The following is an 18686-nucleotide window of genomic DNA, read 5'->3' on the forward strand; positions in this document are numbered from 1 at the left end:
TGTTACCAGCCTTCAGGTTGCGCGCCTGAAACCTCCTCACACATATGCTGCTGGTACACAAATGGAACTGGCAATGGCTAATCTTTGGTCCTGCACGCCGTTCACCGCTCGTGCTGGATCCTGAACCAACAAAGCGTTGTCTTTGTGAACCAAACCTCACCCCCAACATCCGAAATGACAAGTGTATATAACTGAGGAGGTCTCTTCTGCGCACGTTAACAAAACATTCATAATACTCGCTCGGTTATAACGGGTAAACTGCTTGTGAGTGTCAAAGTTTATCCTGGTGCCCTCCATTCTCAAATCACCAATCTGGGTTTGTGGACTACGATGGTATAGTTACATGCGTAAGTGGACTAGAGGAGCTGGGCTGATGAGTGGATGAAAGCTGTATATGTAAATGAGCATTGTCGATCAGGTGAGTTAAATAGGACAGGATGGAGAGGACTGCAGTTGTCTGTAATAACTGGTAGCAACATGTACTCTGTTAGCTTTAGCTTTTTTTTATGTCTATTGGAGTAGTTCCTCTGACTTGTTCTGGTACCATACAGACGCACTAGTTTTCTCAATGACTTATTAATTTGCTTTGCTGTGAGATTCTGGTTTTCCTATTTGTTTTGAATTTCAAAATAGCCGGTATGGATCTGGGCGCCGGGCAGTTGGGCGTCTAGGCCCTTGGCCCAACAGCTAGCTCCCAGACTTGTTTGACTTTTCCCAACAGCAAGCAGTAAACAAAAAGCAACAAAATTGGGCATTGCTAAATCAGTTACAATAGTAGACGGTGGATTAGTTGGACATGGTAAAGGCACCGTTTCGGGTGCTGTGCTCTGCTGCCAAGCCCAAATCCGAAAGTAGCTCTCAGCGTGATATCGCGGGGACCACGTTATGCAGACTGGCATTAAGGAAGTTGATGGGTCGCGATGCCCGATGATGACGGCAAGAAAGTCGCATACGCATGTAAACGAGCATCGGCACTGCTGGCTTGTGTAATAAGTCATAGCTGAAAGTACTATTACCTGATTTGTTATGAGAGAAAAATATTATTCGTTGCATGAAAAAATATGGTTTATAAATCAAGTGAACAAAGCGATTGGACGACAATGATTTTGGCCTAGTAGCACGAGGCCATGGCTACATGCATCTCTGCTTGAGATACGTGCTCGGGCCCAATCCTATTCACTATCTCTGACAATCAGCATGAGTCACCGGCGACGATCACTGCAGATGCACCTGCATCCTGCACCCATCATTTCTCTGTGCCTCAACCAAGCATATGCCATTGTGACAAGCCTGCAGGCGTGCTTACTGTTCTTACCTTGCAAGACCTCCTGATGTCTTCCGTTCCCAAAACTCGCTCTCTCTCATCATTTCGATCCCTATGCTATGTATCCTACCGTAAGCAACGTGACCTCAAACAAATGATGGTGCAAAATATGACCAGGTAAAGTGTGTACATATAGAGGCAGCCAGAGTAGAATACAAAGTGATTTGTACTCTCATTAGAGAGGCCGGAGCCGAGACCACTGCTGTGAGGAAGTTGTATATATGAGCATGGTTGACGTTGGTACAGTCATAGTAGGGTAGAGTTGTTGGTATATCAAGTTAATCAAGATGCATGTGGCCGATGATAAGAGGCGTTATTATTATGCGTACTACTATAGAATGGTGGAGTAGTTGAAGCATGTTCAATATCCCCATCACCACCTAGAAAAAAGGAAGGTTCCTATCAGCTAGCTCAACAAAAGTTCGAGTCACTTTTTAAAGAACTGATGGGATGTAAGGTCTTCTCTTGTCGGCCAGCCGGGTAAGAGTAAAATTCAAATCGATTCATTTAGCCCTCCTCAATAACTTATGTCGAGGAAAAGGCTAATACTCCTACTACACAAGATTAAATTTATGAGAAGTCCATGGATAATCATGATATGCAAATTAAATTTGTTTGTTCCTGTCGGACCACTCTTAAGATTAGCAAATCCTGTCACTCGATGAAGGCAGTGAATTTTAGCGTACGAGTACATTGGACGGTGTGAGCAGGGGCGAATCTACGTGTAACCATTGGGGTCAGCTGATCCCGATAACTTGTAAAAAACTCTTTAAAAATTCTTTCATCCACCAACAAATTGCTCTTCAAATAGAAAATCAACACATTTTTTATCCCGTTGCTTAGCCCTTGACCCCAATGACACAATATCCTAGATTCGTCTCTGGGTGTGAGCTAGCATCTCCAGATTCCTAGACTTTCTCCCTAGCCCTAGGGTTGGCGAAACCCGCCCCGCTCAAGGCCACCGACCTGACCACCTCAGTCGAGTAACCTCCTGTTGAGTTGGTTCAAGCGGATGTACGAGGTGGTCAGCACAGATGATTTTGCATGGAAACAGCAGACCTCCCCTGCAACAGCATGAATGATAAGCACCTTTTAATTCTCTAATGTCTTGGTGCCCTCCATTCTCAAGTCATTTATTCTTATTTTTGTAGCTATATATTATGAGCTACCCAATGCAACTCGAGTACAGTTCGAATGAAAAGAGCCTGTCTTCAACTGTCAATTGCGTCTTCACTATACTTTCGAAACACTCAACTTCTATATTCGAAACAATCACAAAAGTAGCTATGCCGAGGAATGGATGAAGAAATTAATGAGCATGGCCGGGTGAGTTAAGTAGGAGAGGGGGAGCTAGAGGGTGTCAGTTGTTGCTGTTGGTAACAAATCAACACGCTATATATGTTTGTGAGATTATACTGGACTGGCCACGGCCAGTTGGAGAAGAACATTCAGGAATAAACAGTACTAGATAATAAATTATTAATTTTCACATATGGGTTTATAAACTTACTAAAAGATTTACTTGACGTCCAAACATCACTTATTAGTGTTGAACAACCTGCTCGGTAGCAGAGTTGCAACCATGTCACCCAAAAATTTAATCTGATCATGTCACCCAAAAATTTAATCTGATCATAACACGATCTTCTCGCGATAGAATCTCTCTCGTATGTCCATCACTACGCCAGATTCTCACACTAGGAACGGGGCATTTTTACTGTAGAGGCGGCTGGGGTTGGGGGCGCCCCTACAGTGGGCGTCCTCGGACCCAAGCAGCCCAGCTGCCCCTACAGATGTCACTATAGGGGCGGCTGGTAACCTGAGCCGCCCCTACAGTTGGGGCTGATCTGTAGGGGCGGCTCAATCACCAGCCGCCCCTGCAGTGCCCATTTGTAGGGGGCGGCTGCCACCAGCCGCCCCTGCTGTTCGACTGTAAGGGCGGCTGAATCACCAGCCGCCCATACTGATGGCGCACGAATAAATAGCAGCCACCCCCTTCTTCCACCTCGGGACACACTCTTCTAAAAAAAGGTTGGGAGGCCTTAGGCTCCTCCTAAAAATTGCTCTACTAAGGGGGGAGGTTTTGATCTCAAATCCTTTGGTGGAGAGGCTCTAAAAGGTAAGGAAATGCTTCTCCAACTCTTTATTTGAAGTTTAATTCGTTGGTTAGTGAGTAATTTGATTTTTGGTTTTCTCTCTCTTCCATGGAGCTTGAGCTAGCTATGGGTGAAATTGGACCCTAATTTTCACTATACTAGGGTAAATTAGTGTCGGGTATCATAAAACGGAGTCCCCTAAGCAAAAACCGAAAAAATCGCTTAGACCCGATCAAAATCAAAGCCAAGAGACAAACTATTGGCTAACCCCCGGCCTTGTCCGAGGGCACCGACTCTCCGCCTCGCTCGAGGCCTCGCACGAAAGGCCTCGGATGGTCTACCGACTCTCCGCCTCGCTCGAGGCCTCGCACGAAAGGCCTCAGACAGGGCATCAATTTTCTGTCTCGCTCGAGGCCCCGCACGTAAGGCCTCGGACGCGGTATCAATTCTCCGTCTCGCTCGAGGCCGGCTCGGCAATGGCCCTGTCGCCTCCGCCTCGACCGATCTCCCTGACAGAATGTCACGCCCAATTAATGCGACCAACCACTCCCGCGATATCAGCCGGACGACAGCTCGACACAGCAGAGCGGCCAACGAGACGGGAAGTCGCATCAACACCATACCATCCGGGACAGAACGGGGCAGGGGTTACCAGCCACTGTGCTCAGTACTGTGCCCACGATCGACGCCCGCACTGCACTGTGCTACCTAACCCCTGCTCCAGGAACAACGCGACGTGGGGAGTCAAGTCCGGGTCACTATAGCCTCGGAATCAGTGTACAGAACCGACTGCTCCCTCCAAGCCTCGGCAATTTACTTCAGGGTCTCGACAGCCTCGGGATTCGCGCCCACCGAGCCCCCACGGTGGCTCGGCCTCGGCACCAACCGAGCCTCGGCTCTTCATACTGTCAACGCACAGCGACCGGCATGTCGTCCGCCATATCCTGCGTCAAGCTATCACTGGAGCTCCTACGACGCACAGGATCGGGTGTGACCGGTGCGTTGCCCCAGTGCATTAAGGACAGGACCACTCCATCAACCATACCGCCACAGTGATAGCTACAGGGCTCGGACATGCCGCCTCTGTTCGCACGACGCTACGTAGCAACCCCATGTATCACCCCTATCCCCCCTTCAACTATAAAAGGGAGGGACCGGGGCCGTTTCTAACGACAAGTTCACGAGATAGATGAACACACGCTCGACACTCTGTAACGCGCACGTTTTCCCGCTGCCTGAGATCAACATCTCAAGCAATCCACACCGCTTCACGCAGAGACCTAGGACTAGCTCCCTCTCTTGCCCTGCTTGTAACCCCCTACTACGAGCATTTCGGTGCAAGGAATACAAGATCGATCTCTCAGACTGGACGTAGGGCACCCATTGCCCGAACCAGTATAAACCTTGTGTCTCTTTGCATCACCATCCGTGATTAGGGGCACGCAGTACATTTTCACTAGTTGGTTGAGGGCCCACTGGTCCAAAACACCGACAATTAGGTAGGGAAGTAAGATTGCATCATTTGTTAGTACATCTTTGTTGATTTTAGTGTAGTATTAGTGAAGTTTGGTGCATGTGTCATGAAACCCTATATCTAGATCTAGATCTAGGATTTTGTTTTTTTCTTTTTCAATTTTTCTTTATGTGACTAGGGTTTGCATGTAGGTAAATGTGTAAGATTTTAATTGTTGCTAATGTGTAAAATATCCTCTACCATGGCTACTAATTATCATTTAATATTTATTTTGATTCCTTTCTATAATGTGTGTTTTTAATTAGTTATGGATAAATAGGCCATTAATTAATTATCCTCTACCATGAAATTGGAATGGAGTTTGCATGAAAGGTAGTGGATGAAATATTAAATGTTGCTAATTGTTTTCTTTGAAATTGTTTATTTGAACCAATTAATTTATATTTTCAAATATTTATGCATTAATAATCAATTAATTAACTATTCTCTACTACCATGGTGCGTGTCTTAGGTATATACAATTATTCTCGAGTAATATTCTTTCTTTGGTTGTTTTGTTTCTATAAGATGGACTACAGGAACTCTTGGATGTATGGTTCATTAAGACACGACGCTCTTTTCCGTGATGAGGTGGACAAATTCATTAAAGCTGCAGAGAAGCATGCAGCGACGTTGAAAGAGAATAGTGACACGATTATTTGTCCCTGCAAAGATTGCAAGAACCTTATTGCATTTCGAGATGTGAGTACCATCAAAGAACATCTGATTAGGAGAGGATTTGTTCCAGACTACACAGTGTGGATTCATCATGGTGAAACAGTGGTTGTTGATGACAGCGACGATGATCTAGCCGATGAAGCTGAAACCCAAGCATACTTGTCCCGATTCACAGACGATCTTGAGCAACAAATGGATCGTGACTATGGCAATCAACAAGGTGGTGGCTTTGGCAATCAACAAGGTGGTGGCTTTGGTAATGAATAAGGTGGTGATGATGCTGGTGGTGCCAGCAATGATGGCGAAGCACGTGAGGGGGATGCAGATGACAGTGACAACTTGGACGAAATGCTTGGGGCCTTTGGACCAGAAATATTAGAAAAGAGCAAGAGAGGTCTAGAAAATCTTAAGAGGGTGACAAAAGCATTGAAGAAGACTGTGTATGATGATGAGAAGGGTTGTCCGACATACTTCACACTGCTATGTTTTGTGCTTCAGCTACTCATCCTGAAGGCTAAGTACGGCTGGTCAGACTGTAGTTTCGATGATCTGTTGTACCTCATGTCACGGTTGCTCCCATGGCCAAACACAATGACCTTCAAAAGTGGGGTGGAAGCCTCCACAGGAAAGAGGAAGAAGGGTGGGAAGAAGGTGGTGCAAGAATCTCAGCCCCTAGAGGAAACTCCATTAGGCAACGATGCAAATAAGAGAAGAATTCTTGCCCTAGTTATGTGGTACTTGCCAGTGACCGACCGCTTGAGGCGTATGTTCCTAAACCCTAAGGAAGCCGCACTAATGACATGGTGGGATGATGAGCGCAAAGTGGATGATGATACGATCGCACACCCAGCCGATTGTAGCCAGTGGCAAGCGTTCGATGCCAAGTACAAAGTAGAATTCAGTGATGACCCACGAAATGTACGGTTCGGCTTGAGCACCGATGGAATGAATCCCTTCAATGAGAGGATGACCGACCACAGCATATGGCCAGTCATCTTGACCATGTACAACCTCCCAACGTATTTGTGTTAGAAGAGGAAGTGCCTTCTCCTCACCATTCTTATCTCTGGCCCCAAACAACTAGGCATTGATATAGACGTGTTCTTGGAGCCTCTGATGCAAGAAATGGAGAGGCTATGGAGGTATGGGGAGCCGATGTACGATGCATTCCGGCGGGAGGACTTCATATGCAAAGCAATAATATTTGTTACTACCAATGATTACCCCGCGCTGTTTGCCCTGTCTGGACAGTTCAAAGGCAAGACTGGATACTTAGTCTATTTCGATGGTACTAAATGGGTGTTCCTAGATGGATCTAGGAAGATAGTTTACATAAGGAACCGACGCTTCTTAAAGACAAGTCACAAGTACCGCGGCAAATTGTACCTAAGATACTATGGCAACATCCCGGAGGATGAACCCCCTCCAGAGAGACGTCGTAATGGAGAACATGTATTCAAAATGGTCCAAAACATACACGTCATCTATGGAAAGAAGAATCCAGATGGAACTATCAGAGATAGAAGCACACCTCCCATAGAAGGCGTACCATTCAAGAAGCAATCAATCTTCTTTCAGTACCTACCTTATTAGCAAGACTTGGAGGTCCCCCATGCCATTGATGCGATGCACGTGCAGAAGAATGTCTTTGAGAGTCTCATGGCTACCTTGATGGACACGGGCAAGTCAAAGGATGGTCTCAGATCACGGAAAGACATGGTGCAGCTGAACGTGATGCGGGAGCTTTGGCCGGTATAGCAGGATAAAGGCAAGTACAATATTCCCGCGGCTAGCTTCAACCTAACCCTAGAGGAGAGGAGAGCTATATGCAATTTCCTTAGGAGGGTCAGAGTGCCGATTGGGTTTTTGGCGAACCCAAAGAAGCTAGTTCAATGAAGGACCTATCATTAACATACTGCAAGGCTCACAATTGTCATGTGATGCTGACAATGTTCCTACCAATTGCAATCAGGGCTATAAAGACAGAGTTCCTAAAGATGGTCATCACCCGCATGTGCTACTTCTTTTCGAAGATCTCACAGAAGACGATTCGCAGACAAGAGCTGAGTGACCTACATGAATTTATGGTGGAGACCCAGAACCAGCTAGAGATGTGTTTACCTCCCGCTTTTTTTATATAATGGTACATCTCATGATTCACCTGGTTCATCTGATTGAGGCACTAGGCCCTAGCTTCTTGCATGAAATGTGGTCCTACGAGCGGTTCATGTTGGTTCTAAGCCGATACGTGCATAACCGAACACACCCAGAGGGCTCCATGATAGAGGGTTACAATTCTGAAGAAGTCGTCGAGTGCTACCAAGAGTGGCTAAAAGTATAGAGAGGGATTGGTAATCTCGATTCTCGTCACAAGGGAAGGCTAGCTGGAAAGGGCACAAGTGGTAGGAAAGTGTTCCTCGACAATGATTACAGAGAGGTGAGTTGGGTGCATTACAGTGTCTTGTAGAGTATGGCAGTGATGCAACCGTACATTGATGAACACATAGCTATCATTATTCACGGTGGGCATTCGGTTAACCAAAACCGATCGGTTCGGTTCCTCGGTTATTTACGAAATTCGGTTAGCACAAAACTTAGAACCGATCGGTTAGCTAGAGAACTTGGAACTGAGGAAATTCGGTCTCGGTTAGTTCGGTTTAGTTTCGGTTAGAACCGAACTAACCGAGCCATACGTTACATCAGCGAAACAGAAGGGAAGAAAAGGGGAAAATGAAAAAAAACGGCGGCAGTCGCCCCTTCGTCCAGATCCGGCCTCTAAGGCAGCGGGCACGCACCGCCACACCGGACTCGGCCTCGACCTCCAGAGCAGACACTAGTGACAGGGGAGGATCGGGGATAGGGGAGGCGGTGGATCTGCTGTCGGGAAGCGCACCGTGCCTAGATCCACCGCCGGGGGCAGGCCCACCATAGATCTGGTCGCCCTCCACTGGATCCAGCCATGGGACGGTGGTGGAGGTGCTTTGGGGTGTGGGAGGGGCCGCCCGCCGTGCCTCCGCCGTTGAAGGAGGGGCCGCGCACCCCGCGCCGTGCCGTCGCTGGAGGAGGTGCCGTTCCCACCGCGTCGCGCTGTCGTCGGAGGAGGGGCCGCGCCCCCCACGTCACGCAGCTGCTAGAAGGGGACGCGCCCCAGGCTCTGGAAATGGAGAGGGAGAGAAAGAGAGGGAAGCCACAGCAGAGAGGGAGAGGGAGGACGGAGCGGAGAGACCGAGAGAGGCGCACTTGGTCTCGGTCTCGGGAAGGCCAGAAGGGAGAGGCGGCTTAGTGGGAGAGGAGGCTTGCGGTGAGACAGAGAGAGTGAGGGAGGAGTCAAGAAACACTAAAATTCTGTATTTATACTTGAAGGGCCTCGCCTGGGCCTGTTTGGGCCGGGATATAAACCGAGGGCGAGCCTTTTAAGTCGGTTCTTCGGTTTTGTTCGGTTAACCGAGGTCTGGAACCAAATTACCCGACATTATTTCGGTTCCTGAGAACTGGGAACCGAACTAGGAACCGAAATTTTTGGTTTTGGTTAATTCGGTTTTGGTTCCGGTTATTTCGGTTCGGTTCTCGGTTTTTGGTTATTTTTGCCCAGGGTTAATCATTATGGCCGAGAGGAATGGCCGTTCAGATGATTGGGTCATGAAACAACATAAGCAACGCCTGACATCATGGTTGAAGGACCAGAACATACAGCCTGGAGAAACTATAGATTCTATTACCATCAGTCGGTTGGTGGCCGGGCCATCGAAACAGGTGACATCTTGGAATGCTTATGACATCAATGGGTACACATACTATACCGACACAAAGGATAGGAAATCTATGAATCAGAACAGCGGCGTCCGAATAGAGGCTCTCGACGGAGTGGGGCGAAAGGTCCTGTACTTTGGCATAATTGAAGATATATGGGAACTTGACTATGGAAGGGATATAAAGATGGCCCTGTTTCGATGCCGCTGGATCAAGCAACATAATTTCAATGAGATCGGACAGAGAGTCATCGACCTCCAGAATGTAGGCTACTAAGATGACCCTTGGGTGCTCGCTGAATGTGTCGCACAAGTCTTCTATATGCCCGACCCGCAAAGTAACCTCCTTCCAAAGAAGAAGACAAAGCATGTGGTGGCCTCCGGGAAACAACATATCATCGGAGTTGATGGCGTGGATGATATTGAAGCTTACAATAAGTGCGATGAAATGCCACTATTCATAGACTTTTATAAGAAGATCGAGGCTGTGGAAAAGAACCTGCCCAAAGATGTATTGCCATGGGAATGAAAATGTGTCAAGGGGAAAGTTGTCACGGTGGGCTAGCTAGTTTATGTACGTGTGTCAGTGTTCGTAAGACTACATTCATGTATGTGTGTGTGAGACTACATTTATGTATGTGTGTGTGAGACTACATTCATTTATGTGTATGTGAGACTACATTTATGTATGTGTGTTTGAAACTACATTTATGTGTGTGTGTGTTTGAGACTACATTCACGTATGTTTGTGTGAACAATGTGTACTAAGAATTTATCAAATTATGAAATTACCAAAATAAAAGTTGTAGATCTCCATGAGTTATTCAACTTGTCTTTTTTCAAATTTCAAAATTTGAAAGGTTCAAATTTAGTCAAATGACAAGATAACTAAAATAAAAGTTGTAGATCTTGATGAGTTGAACAACTTTGGTATTCATCACTTTTACATCTAAAATCATTTAGGGATTGAAAATTTGGTTTGAACTTGTCAAATTTCAAATTTTAAAATGTGTAAAACATTGTCACATTCAAGTTTGATCAAACTTAAATGCTGAAACATGATTTTAGAAATTTTTAGAAAAAAAACCATCACATTTGGAGTTACTATGAGAGAGAACAACTAGTTACAAAGTTTACCCATATATTAAAAAGAGAAATCACACTGTTCTAGAGGATCCTTACATGATCATAGTAAACAGTGTGATTTCTTTTTTTAATCTGTGGATCAACTTTATAACTAGTTTTTCTTCCTCATACTAACTCCAAATCTGATGATTTTTTTTTCTAAAATTTTCTAAAATCATTCTCTATCAATTTATTTTGTTGGTTTTTGTCAATATATACATATGAAAAGTTTGAGCAATTTAAATTTTGAATTTAAAAAAAATGCAACTTCAGACAAGATTTTGGTACCCCAAATGATTTTAGCTGAAAAAGTGATATATACCAAAGTTGAATAACTCATCAAAATCTATAACTTTTGTATTGGTCATTTCTTCATATGACAAAGTGGTAATGACATTGTTCACAAATATGACACATTTCTCATAAGGTTTTATAAACTATATGAGACATGCGTAAGATTAGTGAACAATGTGTGCTAAGAATTTATTAAATGAAGAAATGACCAAAATAAAAGTCGTAGATATTCATGAGTTGAACAACTTTGGTATTCATCACTTTTTATGTTGAAATCAATTTGGGTCTCAAATTTTGGTTCGAACTTGTCGTTTTTTAAAATTTCAAATTTGAAAGGTTCAAATTTTGTCAAATGACACGATGACTAAAATAAAAGTTGTAGATATTAATGAGTTGAACAACTTTGGTATTCATCACTTTTTATGTTGAAATCATTTTGGGTCTCAAATTTTGGTTCAAACTTGTCATTTTTTAAAATTTTAAATTTGAAAGGTTCAAATTTTGTCAAATGACAAGATGATCAAAATAAAAGTTGTAGATCTTCATGACCTCTACAACTTTGATGTTTATCAAATTTTCATTTGAGATCATTTGGTGTCTCAAAATTATTTTAGTAGTTTTGATTTTAATTTTTTAAAATTTAAATTTTTTTCCATTTTTAAAGGTTCAATTTTGCAATTTTAAACTGTTGTAGTTGTTTTAGTTATTGTATATGTAAATATATCTATAAAAAATAATTATAAAATTTTGTATTGTATTATTTATTATTTACATGTGAATAATTTATTTCGATTTAGATTTTTTTTAAAAAAAATCAATTGTAGGGACGGCTTATAACCTCAGCCGCCCCTACAGTGGCTCTAAGGTACTGTAGGGGCGGCTTATAACCTCAGCCGCCCCTACAGTGGCGTTGAGGTATATTACAGTGTTGGCCCCGTGGGCGCTAAGTGTTGGGCGCTGAGGTATATTACAGTGCCGTCAGGCTGTCCAATTTCGCCGCCGGCGCCACCTGCACCGCCGTCGCCTGCCCCTCCCTGACCCCTCCACCACCTCCTCCTCCGTCTTCCTGACCCCAACCGCCGCCCCTGCCCCATCCACCGTCGTTCCCCAGGCCGCGACGACGGCTAGGGTTTGGAAAAACTACTACCCCGCATCCGGCACCCTCCCACCCCGCCTTCTTCCCCTCCCCCTCATCCAGCACCGGCGGTGGTGTCGGCCATCCACGGCACCCAACTGAGGCAGCCGTTCGACTTCGCCGACGCCAGCTCTGGCGGCGACGCGGAGGAGGACGAGGACTTCATCCGCGTCATGGAATACATTGAGCGGGCCCCGCTTTGTGTCTGCGGGCGCGGACGTTGCGCGGTGGAGCAGGACGAGCAGCGCGACCGGTGGGTGTACGTCTGCCCGTCGCAGCCAGTGAGCCTCCACAGTCCACACTCACCTCCGAAAAGATCCTCTCTCTCTGTTTTTTACCCTACGGTTTAACCACTACAGTTTTTAGTTAAAACGATGATGGTTTCTTATACTGCTTTGGGTGTGGGAAACGCAATCCGAGGGGGAGGATTTTACTGCTTTGGGATCGTTTCCATTTGGAATAGAAGCAGATGCAATTAAGGCATCCTCCAACTCCCATGTTTGCATCCTAGTATCTGGCTGGAGTGAACACGAACTAGATTTAGTGAAAAATGCACAAACATATGCAATCTAAAATGTTAGATAGTGGAGGATATCAGAGAACTAATTATTCAGAGACCAGATAGGTTTCATTATTTATATCAGTATATATGCAATCAAAAGCACAACTGCACAGATTAAACTGTAACATCGATAACTACTTAAGCTAGAAACTTTTTAGGTTACCAACTGTTTGTGAGAGAAGAGAACTGTAAGAAAGAGATTTTGAGAAGCACTTTTTGGATGAAATCCCTCCTTGGAACAAACATATGCTCGAGATTTTGTAACATTCTTTGCTATTTTGTCCAACCAGCCTTTTCGTTTTCGGACACTGAACCCTGCAGTTCCAGCATAGTTGACATAGAATTCATAAGCCTTATCCTCATTCAGAAAAACCATCCCAACCTTTGGTTCTCCCCCAGGTCTAGGGAATACTTCAATTTCTGGATCTGGTTCTGCTTCCATTGTTTCGTCTTCTTTGCTCTCCGCCTGGACAAGGGGAAATCCTGAGTGTTTAATTGAATATAACAAATGCAATTGCAGCTGTTCATAGGTTGTATTACTTAAAAATTTATTATTCTAGACTTTTCTGTTACTAAACAAAATTTAGACACCGCAAACTTAAGAGGCATCTCCTATGCAGCACCTGTAGATTCTCTCTAAAAAGAAAGTTACACAACTAATGGGATGCTTGGTTCAAGGAATTAACCCATCCTTGATGGGATAGTCCACCATGGGAACATCCCATGAATTTTTGTAGGATCACCTTCAACTACACTAAGCATGTGCTTTTGAGGGATGAGGTGGTGATAGATCAATGCATGTGATTCCTTAAAGCAACCAAGTGGGTAGGTTGGAGTTAGGATACATCGCCACTTCTTCCTCAAACAAAATAAGTCTATAGATCTCTACTGGATCTTACCTTCTCCATTTTGAGATTTTGCTTCTCAAGACGTTTGGAACGCCTTTCTGAAGGCAGCTGTGAAGGCTGCAGAGCACAAGAGTACAAGAACATAAGAATAACAAGATAATTGTCATATGAAAACTGTTTATTTGTAGTGAAAGTGGAAACCATAACAAATAAAAGGGAAGCAAGCTAGTGCCTACCAATTAAGAGAATTTTGACCAATTCATCAGATAAAACAATAACCAAGACCTAGCAGGTTAAGTTAATAGATTAGAAATATGTGAGCCTACAGCCACAGTAGCATAACCAGTCAGAAGTAACCCTCCAGAATTCAGAATTAGTAAATTAAGAAAAGGCCCAACAAGAAGAGTTAGAAGATACATACTTTTTACACACAAGAGTAAAAGCACAACCCAAAAAAAACCCGAGACTGGTAAAAGCATGCAAAGGGCCATGAAGATAACACCACTTTCTATAGAAATGAACTGGTATGCAAATGAGGTAATCAGGTAACAGTACATATTTTCTTGCCACAAAACAATATACAACACGTTCGGTTATCATTATTTCCTTGCGTGAATATCATTAGGCATAGAGTTTGTGATATTCACTTTGTTTAATGAATCAATAAAGCATGTAACCAATGTTGTAGCAACAATGCTAAGCATTCAAAATAGGCAACATGGTCAGAAAGTTACCAGCTGTTCTTCACTTGACAGAAATCTACCTCCATCGCCACGCTTACGCCTTTCAGCCAAAGCTTGTCTTGAAGCAATCTAGAAGGACAGGAGTACGTGACACCATATGGGAGTAAGTGCTTGTAGGGAAAAGAGTGTGCCAACTATTTTAGTATGACTCTTGAACACTTTGAAGTTTCTGATACATCTTTACATGTAAATGCTGATTATTGTGTAAAACAATTCAAGAGATACAAGAAAACTTCAGAGTCGTTTCATCCCAGTCCCTAGACATGCGGCATTCCTGACTTCCACACACTAGCCTTAAGCAGTGAAAGGAAGAAAAAACCATGCATTTCCATGGTGGCATGCCGTTGGCAAGTTTACAAATAGATAACTGTGAAGAGACGCCTGACCAAAAAGTGCTTCTATTCAGAATCGCCCCATCGACGGAAAGTAGAAAAAGACTGTAATCGTGACCATATATACTGGCCACCAACAAAGCTAATACAATAAAAGATCTTTTGAGAAATAGAAAGCTTAGATCCTTCCAAACCTGTTCTAACTGAAAAGCAAATGGAATTCATTAGATGTTGCTCAGATAATACTAATTTACGTATCGGTAGCAAACAACACAAACCAGTATGGAATAAACTCCTAGGAAGGTTACAAATGAGCTAATTTGGCTAAGATAACCTTGGTGTGGTTCAGTTCATTTGCTGAGTTGACTTCAACTTCTGTTTTTACAAAGAAAAGGAGATTGTATATAGCATGTAATGTGAAAAGGTAAGCTCCAACCAAGCTGTAATTTGATATGTTCATGTAAATATGATAAATGAGCTGCTGAATGGTTAAAATTATGCAGAAGCAGAGCAGAAGGGTGAACCTTGTGGGGATGAGACACTAGAACAGGAGAAGAAGGGCATAGATGAAGACACTTTAGACAAGGTGAATGCAGATGGTTAGTCAATTTCATTCTTTTTGTAGATGGTGGAAGACTTGAATACTAGTGAATGTATCGGCTGAGGTTATATGTGCTCCGTTCCCTGATTTCTCAGCAACATAATATAGTGAATCGCCACAGTCGATCTTTATATCTACTTTATACCTATGTGTACAATGAAAATGTTGTACCTTAATTTGCCCTGGCCCATAATTTTTTTGTTCCACCACTGACTAGTTGTAGTAATTGCATATATTTTTGTTATCTACCCGCATAAATATGTTGTTCCTTCCGCATATAGATGTTTGCATCATATGACCATGATGCATGGCAATGCAGTAGTACTAGTAGCATGTACTATGCGTGCATGGCAGAGAATGTGAAGCTGCAGCAGCTAGCAAGGTGACGCCAAATCAAAAGCTCAAATAAAACTAGGATCAATCATAATTCAGAAAGGAAGCTTATGTGCAACGAAAGTAAACATACTTTTTTTTTAATTTTTACGAATTTACAAATGAAGCTTATACTTGGGAATATATAAAAGGAATGTAAAGGAAAAACTGTTGGTCTGTAATCTGTGTATGGGGATTTCTATCAGTTTCTGCCACTCCTGTCAGTATATATTTTTGTTTTCAGAAGTACTAGTACTACTACTCCTGTCAGTATTTTGGCTTTGAATGAATGGTTGTTGCAAGTCTGTACTCTGTACCAGCAGCAGAGTTGAATGTTTGGTAGTTTTGGTACCGTTGCTCAGGCTGCTATCATAGTAGTACTAGTGTTTTTCTTCAGTAAATTCCAGCTGGTATATCCTACTATAATACAGTTAAAAGTCAGCTCTTGCTTCCTAGGATCTGATCAGTGATTAGTACTAGCAGATAATGAGCCGTTAAACAACCGAGCAAATGCCAGTATCCCCTGTGGTCTCTCTCTGGAGGTGCATAAAAGCACTTGCAGACTTGCTGCACACCCTGACTGATCTGCCCTGACCTCACCGTTTTCTTTTCTGACATATAGATGTTTCTATTTATTATGCGGAAGGAACAACATATTTATTATGCAAACATATAGGACATCGACATATAGATGTTTCTATTTATTATTCATGACAATAGCATTTCACATTTTACTTATCAAATTATGTTCCTGGTTTTAGTCAATGCCTGGAGTAGAACAGACTAATAAAGGGCCAGATGTTAGCATTTTTGGTCCAATCGCCTTGCGCCATATGATATGAAGCCCTTCTGCGCTCCTGGCTTGCTGGAAGTAGGCCATTGATCGGCTTCCGTATGTGTTGCCCTTCGCGCTGTGTCGCATCGATCGATGTCTGCATCTGCTTTGCCGTCGCCTAGATTGCTTGCCGTTGCTGACTTGCGCTACTGAATTTGCCGCGTGCTAGCTGTTACTCACCGATCCCATTGCAGTCCTTTTTTTTCTTCTGTCCATCTTTTTTGAGTCATACAGCATATGCAGTGGGCTAGTCCTGCTTTCTCTTTGTTTGACTACTACTACTACAAGTACTACTACTACTAGTACTACTACAAGTACTACTACTACTACTACTACTAGTACTACTACTTGTACTACTAGTACTAGTACTTCTACCACTAGTATTACTACTTCTACTACTTATACTACTTTTTTTCTTGCATCTCTTAGAACAAGGCACGAAATGTCACGAACATCAAAGAGTGCATCCCGATGCCCCGTGAATGATGAGCAGCCATCCCATGGAGAGCAAGAACTAGATGACCAGCTTACTCAGGAGTAGTTCGATAACGAGTTAGAAAAGGGTCTAGAAGTGATGCTTACTCAGGAGGACCTTGTCGATGATGAGGATAGTGGGGGGAGCCCAGGGAAGAGAAGGCGGAGAGGATGCCCAAGGCAAAGAAGGGGATGATGATGAGGATGAGGATGACGATACCTTATTAGGGGGATATGTAAGTCCCGAGGTTCCTTTCCCACGAGAACCCAGACGGAGGCCAACAGAGGACGAGTTGGACAAGGATTTTGATCCGAACGATGAGGTACGGATAAAGCCTTAGTAGCTTATAAATTTGCCTAATGCTATGGCTATATGTTACTTCTGCTAACACTTTTGACCTACCGTATACATAGGTCATCCCTACTCAACCTCTGAAAAGACGACGTCGGCCTCTGGCTCGTCTTGTCGGACAATACGTAGCGGGGCAAAGGAGATTAGAGGAAGGAGCCATAGATACTCACAATGAGGCCTCCGCTCCACAACCTCAGGACACAACCATGACTGAAACTACCTAGCCAAAGAGGAAACGAGGGGGGATTAGAAAGCCAAACCAATATCACGACAAGGCATGCTATGTGATAACGGAGGTCGGGCCAGACGGGCAGATCCTTGAGCCATATACATATAGGGCAAAATTCTGTAATCACATCGGGTTTGTAGTTAGAGATAAGTTGAACCTAGCTATCCGTGGCTGGAATCTTGTACCTATGAGCCAAAAGGTAGACCTATGGGAGAAGCTAAAGCAGAACTTCAGGTTTTTGGAGGGAACACATGAGTTGGTACAAGAAAATGCTTTTAAGATAATGGGGCAGATCTTCCGATGTTGGCGGTCGGATCTGAACAAGAACTTTATCCAACAGAAGTTAACTCCTTTTCACGAGTATGGCAACATAACTCCTAGTCAATGGGAGGAGCTCGTGGCTGAGAAGACTTCAGAGGCATCATTGGCCCTCAGTGCCCATAACAGCGAGCAGGCGAAGAAGAACCAACACTACCCTCGTCTAGGCCCTGGTGGCTACGCTGGCAAGCAAGAGGTCTTTAGGAAGATGGATGCAGAGGCCGAAGCTGCCGGGAATATGGAAGTGCCAAAGTTGAAGCCACGCCTCAAATAGTGGATATACACGAGAAGTGTGGATTCATCCGGTAGTAGCCTCAAGTTTGCTAAGCCGGAGACCGAAGAGGTAGTATCAAAGATACTGAAACTTACTGAAGACAAGGAGAAGGACGCATTCAACCCTTCTAGAGAGAGGGATGAGTTTACCGTTGCCTTGGGAAACCCCGAGCACACAGGACACACCAGGGGGCTAGGGAAGAGGATGTCCTAGAAGCACGGATTCATAGAGGAGAGGTACATGTACAAGAAACATGGCAGAGACTGAGAGTCTAATCTTGAGTGCCAAGTGAAGGCTCAAGTTGAAAAGATGTTGGTGGAGAAAGGACTGTCTACGATGGAGCCACAGACACTAATGGGGCCGCCCGGAGAACCGGCGGTAGTTGGCAGCCCTCTGGATGTTCCCATCAGTCAAGGTTCCAATGCAACTAGAACCCCGTTGATCGCATACGGGCGCCAACCAGTTGCAAATTGGTGGTTTCGATGGGCAGGCAAAACGTGATCATTGAGGTGGCAACAGGCGTGGCACATCCTTCGGGCGGCACGTGGCACAATAGGGACATCCCGCAGACTACACTCGGGTCGAGGTGCATACCGTGAAGCCCGAGTTCATGACTTGGAAGATAGAACACCCTACTCCCGAGGGGCTCATGTTACTCGGAGATGTCATGAACCAGTTCATCCTCTGGCATAGACAGGACATTGTATTGACCGAGTCTTCGCCAACTCCGACTAAAGTTCATCCTCTGGAGCGACCCATCGAGGACGGGGAGGTATACTCACCGGCCCATGACCATGACCACCACACGCTAGAGACTTCTCCACCTTGTACC

General features: G+C 44.3%; 1 pseudogene; it reads left to right on the forward strand.

The window, feature by feature from the left end:
• The first annotated feature begins 920 nt into the window (after nt 1-920).
• On the forward strand, nt 921-18355 carry LOC136454090 (uncharacterized; annotated as a pseudogene).
• Nucleotides 18356-18686: the final 331 nt, after the last annotated feature.

Source organism: Miscanthus floridulus, chromosome 1 (assembly GCF_019320115.1).
Source record: "Miscanthus floridulus cultivar M001 chromosome 1, ASM1932011v1, whole genome shotgun sequence".
In the NCBI taxonomy this organism is placed as follows: Eukaryota; Viridiplantae; Streptophyta; class Magnoliopsida; order Poales; family Poaceae; genus Miscanthus; species Miscanthus floridulus.